This window comes from Cryptomeria japonica, chromosome 11 (genome assembly GCF_030272615.1).
Source record: "Cryptomeria japonica chromosome 11, Sugi_1.0, whole genome shotgun sequence".
Classification (NCBI taxonomy): Eukaryota; Viridiplantae; Streptophyta; class Pinopsida; order Cupressales; family Cupressaceae; genus Cryptomeria; species Cryptomeria japonica.
The window spans coordinates 304,185,571-304,194,935 of NC_081415.1; positions in this window are offsets into that span (position 1 = coordinate 304,185,571).

Sequence of the window (9,365 nt, forward strand, 5' to 3'; positions counted from 1 at the left end):
ACTGAAAGGGTTGGTGGAGCTTGAGGGCATGTTCAACTATAATGACAATCACCTGCACCAGTAATCTACTACCAAGTTAGAAGAATTGGAGGAAGTAAACTTGGGGACAAAATTATCCCCTAAGTTGGTATACATTGGAAAAAACTTGCCTCCTCATGTCAGAACTAATCTTATTAAGTTATTGAAGAGATATAAGCATGTGTTTGCTTGGTCATATGAAGACCTAAAGGCATATAGACAAGACATTTTTTAGCATGAAGTTCCTTTACTTCCAGATGCTAAGCCTTTCAGACAAAAGAAAAGACCTATTAATCCCCTGCTAGAAACCAAGATGCAGAAAGAATTGACTAAGCTAAGAGAAGGGGGGATTATTAAACCTATAAGACATTCTTCATGGGTCTCAAATTTGGTCCCAGTTAGAAAGAAGAATGGGGAAATAAGATTGTGTGTCGATTTTAGAAATCTAAATGTTGCTTCCCTGAAGGATAATTATTCTTCTCCCAAAATGGAAGCCATGCTACAAAGAGTAACTGGTTGTGATCTTTTGTCAATGATGGACGGTTTCTTAGGGTACAACTAGGTGCTAGTGAAGGAATCTGAGCAATTCAAGACCGCTTTCACCACCCCATGAGGAACGTATGTTTATGTAAGGATGCCATTTGGATTAAAAAATGTTGGAGCTACATTTTAGAGAGCCATGGATGTAGCTTTCAAAGAATTCATCAACATCATCATGGTTGTGTACCAAGATAATTTAACATGTTTCTCTGAAAGGGCTAATGACCACTGTGGACATTTGGAAAAGGTGTTCAATAAGGCTTTGGAATTTGGTGTGTCATTAAACCCCAAGAAATGTCATTTTGGTGTTACTGAAGGGAAGTTGTCATGGCATATTGTCTCCAAGGAAAGGGTAAGGATAGACCCTGAAAGAATTGAAGCAATAAACAATGTGCCTTAACCAAAAAGTGTTAAAGGTATTCAATCTTTTTTAGGCAAAGTTAATTTTGTTAGAAGATTCATTGCAAACTTTGTAGAGGTGGTAAAGCCCATTGTTAGACTACTCAAGAAGGATGCAAAATTTTGTTGGGATCAAGAAGCTTCAAAAGCTTTTGCAGAGATTAAAAGAGCTATTCAGGAAGCACCTATGTTGAAATCCCTGGATTATAGTAAGCCTTTTTCTTTGTTCTCTTTTGCTTCATATCATACAGTAGCTACAGTGTTGTTGTAAAAGGAAAATGAGGGACATGAACATCCCATAGCTTTCTATAGCAAGCCTTTACAAGTAGCAGAATTAAAGTATGAGATCATGGAAAAACAGGCATATGCTTTGGTTAAAGTCGTCAAGGCTTTTAGGCCATATCTTGTAAATGCACAAGTAGTTGCTTATGTTCCACATGTTGCAGACAAGGACATTTTATCCCAATCTGAAGTCATGGGCAATAGGTGCAGATGGATTAACAGAATCCAAGAATTTGACTTGGAAATAAAGATCACCAAATTGGTGAGAGGCTTAGGCCTGGTCAAGCTTATGGCTGAATCCAATCTTCTTAGTGTTGAAATAAACAATGTTGAGGTTGAAAACATTGTAGTCACCAGTATTGAACAACAACCCTAGTATTTAGAAGTAGTACATTTCTTGAGAGATGCTACATTTTCAAAGGGGATGACCCACAACCAGAAAAGGACATTAAAGCTTAAGTCACAAAAATATGTTCTCATTCAGGGTGACCCTTTTTGGAGAAATAGAGATGGAGCATTGTTAATGTGTTTGGATGAATTCCAAGCTAAGGAAGTGTTGATTCAAATGCATGATGGAGTATGCGGAGGTCATTACTCTGCTAAGACAACTGCTGGAAAGATAGTCAGGGTTGGGTATTATTAGCCTACCTTATTTAAAGATGCTCATGAACATGTAAGGAAATGTGACCCATGCGAAAGGTTTTCATCCAAGCTAAAATATGAAGGAGCTTTACCTTTAAATCCGGTCACAATGGAAGCCCCTTTTGTCTAGTGGGGCATTGATTTTATTGGAGAAATTGTTGAAAGATCAAGAAGAGGCCACAGGTGGATTATAGTAGCAACTGACTATTTTATGAAATGGATCGAAATCATACCCACAGGGAGAGCTACAAGTAAGTTGTCATCGATTTCCTGATAGATAATGTAATAGCTAGATTTGGAGTCCCTGCAAAATTAGTAATGGACAATGCTATGAGTTTTAGATCTGAAGAGTTCGTTACATTTTGCACTAGCCATGGAATAATTATGTCCTACTCTTCACCCTCTCATCCTCAAGGGAATGGACAAGCTGAATCCAATAATAAAAGCCTCTTGAACATTATTAAGAAAATCTTAGAAGAGAACAAGAGGTCATGGGATCAAAAGTTGAAATTAGCTTTGTGGGCTGATAGAATTACTGTCAAGAAGGCCATTAGAATGTCACCCTTTGAACTGGTTTATGGTACACAAGCTAGAGTGCCAGCAAACAATCTTCTTCTAGTGTATAAATTCCTGCAAGCTAAAGACATGGAGTTGTCTGAGCCTATGGAGGACTGAATGATTCAGATGGTGGAAGTGGAAGATATCAGAACTTTAGCCTATAAGAGAAACTTGAAGATCCAATTGCAATCAAAGTATTTGTTTGATAAAAGGACATCATTGAGAAAGTTTCAAATTGGTGATGTTGTTCTTCAGTGGAATGCAAGAGGATGGGACAAGGGAAAGCATAAGAAGTTTGAGTCATTATGGATTGGCCCCTCTTTGGTCTATGATGTGAATGGAAAAGACTCATACTTTCTGAAGAATATAAATGATGAAGTACAAGAATTTCCAGTGCATGGACAATTCTTGAAGCATTACTTTTCTTGAGGTCCATGCACAGTAGGTCCTTGTTTGTATATATTTAGGTTTGCTTTATTTGTTGTTTTTGGGCTTGTTGTTGGTCTGTTTCTCCAGAGTTTTTGAGTTTCTTGTGTTGATCTTGTGATCAACCATCCCCAGTCAGAGCAGATGTTATCACTATTTTAAAAATGGATGTTTTCAGTCCATAAATGGCTAAGTTTTTGAAAATTTTGTGTCTAGTAGGCCCATGTTTTTTCAAATTGTTTTAGATCCTAAGGGGTTTAGGGTTTAGGTTTTAAGTCGCTTCAATATCTGAGAAAAACCCTTTTGGTTTCTGATTTGGCGTTACTTTATTCACTTAAGTGATGGGTCCATTTATCATAAAAGTGTTCCCCCCTTGTCATTTACCTAGGCGGTCCCTTTTAATTTTTAATTTTTGTTCGCTTTTAATATGCCTTTTCTAATGTCCGTTGGGCCTTTTAAGCATCGTGCAACTTTTTGTTGATCTGATAGACTACATTGATTCACGACCTAAAAATGCTTGAATGTTAGTTTCCGCGAAGTAGCAAAAGGCAAAAGTGGACCCGACATATAGGTTTAGACTGAAGCTAAACACAGACCAAGTTTCATCTAATTGGATGGACAGCGTGGTTTTGTGAGATCAAGCTGAATGTGTTTTAACCTTCGCAAAATAGTGAAAAGGTGGTGGGTCCCGCTAAAGGTGGCAGTGAATGTGGTAGGTCTAGCTGGCAATGATAGAGCAATGATAAGGCACTCAGTTGGCGGTCTGCAGTGGGCCCGAGCAAGGTTGTTGTAGAAAGGAATAAATAACGAGCAAGTTTTTGAGATCTAACAGCTCGCGTGAATTCACAAAGATAAGATACTAGCAGGTTAACCTTTGCGAAGTGGCAAAAAGGATGGTGGGCCCAAGGGATAGGTAGGGCATGAAGCTAAAAGTAGATCAGGTCTGTTTTGATCTAACGGTTCTCATAGTTTTGTGGTTGCAAGCCAAATGAAGAATAATGTTCGTGAAGTCACGAAAGATAGGTGGAGATCACATGAAGGCGTGATGTGGCATAACAGCTACCGCTTGTTGTAGAGCTCGATAGTGATGTGTCAGGTGACACATGGTTTTAAAAGTGGTTGAGGGCCCACCTAGGTGTAACCGACAGTTATGTGGGAATAATAAAGATAGCACATGGCAGATCAAAGGTGGAGCCCAAAGTAGTTTCCAGGGCTAATGACCGACTGCCATGTTGCATTTTTCAATTGGAGAACAAGTAGGGTAACTAATTCCCGAATAAAGGGCCCACTTAAAAGGCATTCATCTCAAGATTGATCCAACGCTTGTCATTGTTTCGTGGCCCAAAGATGCCTGCAGCTTAACTTCAGTGAAATGGTGAAAAACCGTTAGCCGTCAGAATAAGGCATGGTTAGTAAGTAAAATTGACCGTCCCGGTTGGAGTTAAAAGTCGAGTGATTTGAGTTTGATCTAATGCTTGGCGCGGCCTCGCGAAGGAAAAGTGAATGAATTTTAAAGTCTGCGAAGTGGCAAAAAGGAGGTAGGGCCCAACACTAAAGCAAAGAGATCAACGGAGATAAAAGCAATGTAAGTCCTCGTGATCCAATGACCAACATTGTTTCACGAAAGAAAAGGGCACAGGTTTTATGTTCTGCGAAATAGAGGAAAGACTTAGAAGAATTATGACCCGTTGGAGCCAGTTTTGAATTCAATTTGGCGAATTCAATTCTGAAAAGAAAGCTGAAGCATGCGGAGTTAATTTCCAAAAAACTTAAATGCCAACTTGTCCTGTTGAGTCTGCATCAACTTGATTGCTAAATATTGTTTCATTGAAGTTTGTTGTAGAGTGAATTGTTGCATAGCGAATTGTTGCAGGGCAATTTTCTTCAGGCGAATGATCAGGTTTTCTATGTTTTTCTTCATAACTCTTGGTTTGTTCTCAAATACTGCTGTGTGAATTACTTCATTGGACGTCTGTGCTAGCTTCTAGTGATATAATTGTTTGACCAGAATGGTACCCAAAAGAGAATTAATAGGGAAGGTGAATTACCAGGACTGAAATATCTGTGATGATTTTTTAGAGCAGTTAACCATGTCCACCAACACTGGGGCTAAGGCCAAAGAGCTAGTACCCAAGAACCCTCATCTAAAAATTGGAGATGGCCTCTATGATAAGGGTAATTGGTTGAGGGACCCTAAAATAGGATTGTCAGGCTTAAGACTATTCAAAGTTGGTTTTGGGCAGAGGAATTCCCCAGCTCTTTTGAATGGCATATGGGAACAACATGTAGGAAAGCTTGTGGTCCCAGGTGTTTTTGTAGATGTAGATCTGTTAGCCTTGATTGCTCAGAATTATGACCCTATGGCAAGATGCATCAGGAACATAAAGGGATTGGTCTTGATTGAGATAAATGAAGATGAATTTAGGAAAGTGTTTAAGCTTAGTGATTCCTCCAATTTGTTAGAGCCTATTGACTTTGAGTCACTAGCCCAGGTGTACAATGCTCAAAGGGATCATCTCACAAATGGCCCATTGAAAGAATTTTTTATAAAGATAGGGGGGTTAACAGTTGTAGGCCCCAACACAATGGAACCATTCTCTCTCAACTTATTTACTTTGAGAGCTAAAGGTATGTATTGGGCATTATGCCAAATCTTTGGAGAGGATGCTGAAAAGAATATGCCAACCCATTATATGTTAAAGATTGCACAAATTCTAAACCCCATCCTAGTAGTAACATTTGATTATGCCTCATACCTTGCTAATGCAATTCATAAAGGGCTAGTGGGAATCAAGAATGCTAAGGTGGATAGGCCATTTGTATGGTATTCCATGTTAATGCACACATTCTTGTTCAAACGTGCTGATTATTTTTCAAAGGAAATGGACCTAATCAAGATAAAGGATAAAGAGGAGATGCCAGTGCAATTGTGGAGTACTATTATATCTTGGGATATAGAGGATGCAAGTTATCTAAAATCTGATAGATGCTTTGCATCTAAAATTAGGATTCTTCCATGCAGAGAAAACCCTAGAATTCCTAAGGCTCTTTTGGAGTTTCTCAGACCAAAGGAGTTTGTAGAGGATATCAAGATTGTACACAATTGGGGAGACATGTATTTGTACCCTGTGTCTACTATGTTTAGAGTGTTTTGGTTTAGAGGCACCCCTTATTTACTACCCTATCAGGTCCCATTGAAGATAGAGATTACATAAGTCCTGAGACAGATTGGAGGAGTGTAGGAGGCTGAGCTAACTAATAGGAATAAAGGGACTATTTTCCCAACTATTACCATGGCTCACCATTTTCTGATCACTAAGGGTCGATGGAATTTTTTTGAAGAATTCTTTAGGCCATATAGGTTTTCTACTGCAGTGTCAAGATGTGTAGACCCCGAGGATTTTTTCAATGGCATGTTCAGAAAAAGAGTAGTGTGCAGAGGTAGGCCTCATCAATTTCAGTTCCTAGAAGATTTGATTGGAAATGAGTTTAGCCTAGATGAGCAGGAATTCAGGAAGGAGAAGTGGGTTGCATATAAGAATGCCCTTGATTTTATACATCAATTTGACACTAGCTATGATCCTCTCTCTGGCTTCAACCCATTTGAGGAGAAAATAAAGTTCTTGATTCTTTATTTTGAAGACCTCATGCAAACTTTAAAAGAAAAGAGGGAGGCCATAATGCAAAATCATCCTGATAAGGCTAAGATGGTATTGGCTAAGCCTGCCTTTGCTAGAGATATCCCACCTGTTGACTATGTAATGCACAAAAGGTCAAAGTACATTGTGATGATGCCAGTGACAGGTGAGCCTTCCACTTCAAAAGGGAAGAGGAAAATTGGAGATGTCATTGACATTTAGGATTCCCCTACGAGGCAAAAAGTTGGAAAGGAAATTGAAACTGATGAGCCTCAATATTCTCCATCTCAATCTCCTATCCACATTGGAGATGAACAAGTTGTGGCTGAACAATTATTCCAGCTAGGGAGTCTTGGTGAGATTGCCTACACCTATGAGGAGACCCAAGAGGGGATGCCTGAAGGGCTACCTACTGCTGAAATGGATTTGACTAATGGTGAGTTAAAGGGCCAAGAAATGGACCTTACTATTAAGAAAGCTAGTGAAGAATTCCTAGCTAATAGCAATTTTGTCACATCATAAGCTTTCATGTAGTTTGTATGGAGGCAAAACATGAGCAATTCAGGGTTAGACGTGAACAGAGGAAAAGTGAATAGCCTCTCAAATATACAACCCAAGTGGAGGAAGAGGTTAAGCAAGAAATGATGGAGGAGTTCAAAGCCATCACTCCTGAGAAAGGGAGAGAGATGGTAACAAAGGTTGGTGTGTTGATTCTCCCTAAATGGGATATAGCTGATGCCTTAGTGCTTGATGTAGTGAGGAAAGAAACAAAGCCTATGGAACGAGTGACATTCAGCAAGGATAATGCTGCTCTTGTCATGTGGTTGCTAGAAAGAGATGAAAATAGAAAGAAAAGGGATACATCAGATTCTAGCCTCTTAGGAGGCATGATAGTCAAAAGAGTCCAAGACATAGGGGTAGTAGAAGCTGCTAGCACAATACTAGAGACAACAAAGTTTAATGTGGCAGTAGTAGAGAGAGAGGTAGAAGAAAAGGCTAATCTCCAATTGAAGTTGGAAACTACTTTAAAAGCTTACAATGATACTAAAGAAAGAATAGCCAACAGGGACAACATAATTTCTAGACTTCGGAGTCAATTGGCAGGTCAAGATTATCCAGGTGAGTTTTCTACACTCATGATAGCCTCCTCTCCAACAAGGCCCCCTCCTATTAGTCCTATCATTGAATACCCCCCTTCTCCCATGCCTTCCAGTTCCCAATTACCTAAAAATGTCCAACATGAGTTGGAAAAGTTGAAACAACTTCCGACCTTGTATGCAAATAAATATGAGGAGAAAGTGAAAGCCACCATTTTAAAGTTTGCCGACTCAGTCAAAACCTACAATGTATACACAAATATGAAGAGGATTCTTGAGATTTTGATCAAATTCAAAGAAGAAGAAGCCACTTTGGAACCAATCCTGAATAAGTGGGTACCTAGATGTAAGGAGTTAGAGCTTATGTGCTCCTCCCATGCAGATGCAGAAGAAAATGACAATCTTAGGTCCACATGTGAGTTTATAAAAGAGATGAATATTCTTTCAGTGGAAGGAACATGTATAAAAAGAAAAGCCCAACTTTATAGAAAAGAATAATCAGATCATAAATTTGAAATATTTCCAGGAGGTTTCATTGGTCCTATTCAGCTAAAGGAAGATAAGACTTGGTTAAAGGAGGTGGACCACAATTTGTCCCTAAGGACCAATCAGATTATTAGTACTAATGACACATCCTTATTTGTCCAAACAATTGAGGAAATTGAAAAAGTGAAATCTCAGTATGGTTTCATAGAAACAGAGATTGGGCATGTACGAGTCACTCTGAAGCGGCTAGAAGATATGAAATAGAAGGTTGCTAGTTTTACTTGGCCTAGTGATGATGTGTATCAGGAGTGGAAAGATAAGTATATGGGATAGAAAGAAGATGCTCGGGAGTAGTTACAAGAGGGTGCAATGGAACAACAAGCAGAAGAAGCCGCAGATGCTGAAAAGGTTGTTGTTTGTAACAAACTTTCTCTTGAAAGGTCTAAAGCTTGTATGTATCCATGATATTATAAATGGATACCAAGACCTTCTAAAAAGGGATCGCAAGAATTTGTAAGAAAACTTTGCAAAAATATATCTAGGATTTTCTAGTCTTACGAAGAATATTCTAAGTTTGGTAATATTTTCTCAAAATTAATATTAATATATAGATTATCAACTTTCGAGCCTAAATTTTGTGTTGTCTTCTGATCTACTTGCAAATATTTACTATTTTCAAATATGAGTAATTTAGGGTTATTCATTTGAGGATTGGATTGTAAGGCAGTCTTAATAGAGGAGTTTCTTAGCTTTTCTCTTTAGGAGGGAAATTAAATACGCATGAAGCATTTCTATTAGTGAATTCTTTGTGGGAGATTTTGAATTTGATGAATGTAGTTTAGTTTGATGAGGGTGAATTCTTATGTATGTCAGGCATATGTGGGGTTTTATAGAAGCCAAGGCGATGGGATGTGTGGAAATATTTGATTGTGAAAGTATTGTTTAAATTCAGATGACTCTGTGGCCTGGATAAGGCACTGGTATTTGTAATACCCTAAAATTGGTCATCTAAACTATGGGCCCCTAATCTCGACAACATCACCAAGGTCCTAACCAAAGGCAATGAAATCAATCTTTAGCACATTATTAATTCTTTAATCATCAAATATCACATGGTAAATCAATTACTCAATATTAATTAAATATTTATTTAATTAATTGAATCATTTACAAGAATATCATTTTGATCAATTATCCCATTTTAATTTATTAAATATCCTTGCATATTTAATTAATTAATAAATTTGCCATTCAATCATGCAAAAACGATTAATTTATT